Below are 1,608 nucleotides of genomic sequence, written 5' to 3'. Positions count from 1 at the left end.
ATATGGAATTGTTTAAATGCATATTTATTTAAAAATCATAAATATTTTACTTTTGTGGAACAGATAACTCTTTTGACATCTGAGAAACGATGGAAACTGCTGAAGTAGTTAATGAATAGTATTCCAATCCAGACTAATATGATAAAGTGTGACATGATCTAACCTTTAACCTGTATGTTTCACGCATACCTCGTACCGCGTATTTAAATGATTTACAAATGGAATGAATGAATGATCTCAATAATATTTTCAGCCAATTCATTTATAATGTGGTCGGGACATATCTTCAAGATTAACAAATATCGGTTACAGAGAAAGACGGAATTACCTGATGTTTCCGTTTAGACAAGGTTATATTAATATGCACTAGAGAGTTAGATACAAGTAATGATACATTTAACAGGAAAATCACCATTCTATGTGTTCTTCACTCAGTTTGTTTTATCTATTTTGATGATCGCATGGGGATGGTAGGTTTTATAAGGTTACTAAACATAAGGATCAATACTTCTGATACGTCATCGTTTGGCAATTGCAAAGAAATTGATAATCGTGTTTATAAAAAGGATTACATATGTTATGAGAGAAGTAGTGAACAAGTGATATATTAATGAAGGAAGGAACTGTAGAAATGAACATAAGGAATCTGAGTAGAAATTGTATTCAGAAGAATAAATTTGCTCCTGTAAGCCAAACATTACCTTCTAATCAAAGAGTGATGGTTCGTTATATAATGAAACAATCTGCTCTACACACCGTTATTTTTCATTGTAGGAAAATCTATTTGAGAGTAAAAAATATGTATCCTAGCATAACTGGAACCACACATACACACAAGAACATAAGATTTCAGTTGTGAGTTCCTTTCCTTCACAATGCCGGATTTTTTAGCATCATACTTTCTATCTTAAATTCAATCTGTCTTGGCGAAAAACTTTCTTAATTCACTCTTTTAACTATTGCGTTATGAGTAATATTTCAACCGAAAAACTGAACTTACACGTCCAATACTGTGTTTGTTGCTTTTCCTTTCCTTTCAAGTTGTAAAACTCGTCGGATATTTAGAATTCACCTACTTATGATAAATTCAGAAATCTGATGTTGGTGAACTGTATAATACAGGATTCAGAACATTACCTGCCGTAGTTCCATCCAGTTCCTGCAGCTTTTTTGACTGTGTGTGATCGTTTCCATTTCTTTGTATTCCAGAGAGCTGGCATTTATTCTCAGAAAATGACATTTAATGGGTAGTACAAAAGCAGTTGACGATTTGATAAAGGCATGTTTTTGCATATGAATAGGTAGCGTGGCCGAGCGGTCTAAGGCGCTGGTTTAAGGCACCAGTCTCTTCGGAGGCGTGGGTTCGAGTCCCACCGCTGCCAGAGCTTTTAGCACTTTACCGATTGCTTGACGTGTCATCATAGATACGCCGAGAGGCCAAATGCATTTCCAGTAAGGAGTTATAGAACATAAATTAATGTCAAGAAGACAAAGCTAATATTTATGTCAGGAATTCATATTAGGCTCACATCCTCACTTTTTCAGGAAGTAATAAATCATTGACAAGATCTATTATGTTTAAAAACATTCGCAGATAACTCTACTGTA

At 34.4% G+C, this 1,608-nt stretch overlaps 1 non-coding gene across 1 annotated transcript; it reads left to right on the top strand.

Moving 5' to 3' along the window:
* The first annotated feature begins 1,300 nt into the window (after window positions 1–1,300).
* Window positions 1,301–1,382, top strand: Trnal-aag. The gene has a single exon. It is a non-coding gene; the product is annotated as a tRNA-Leu (tRNA).
* The last annotated feature ends 226 nt before the right edge of the window (window positions 1,383–1,608 follow it).

This window comes from Penaeus monodon, chromosome 22 (genome assembly GCF_015228065.2).
Source record: "Penaeus monodon isolate SGIC_2016 chromosome 22, NSTDA_Pmon_1, whole genome shotgun sequence".
In the NCBI taxonomy this organism is placed as follows: domain Eukaryota; kingdom Metazoa; phylum Arthropoda; class Malacostraca; order Decapoda; family Penaeidae; genus Penaeus; species Penaeus monodon.
The sequence above is the reverse complement of the archived record's forward strand: the minus strand, read 5'-3'. Positions and strand labels throughout refer to the sequence as shown.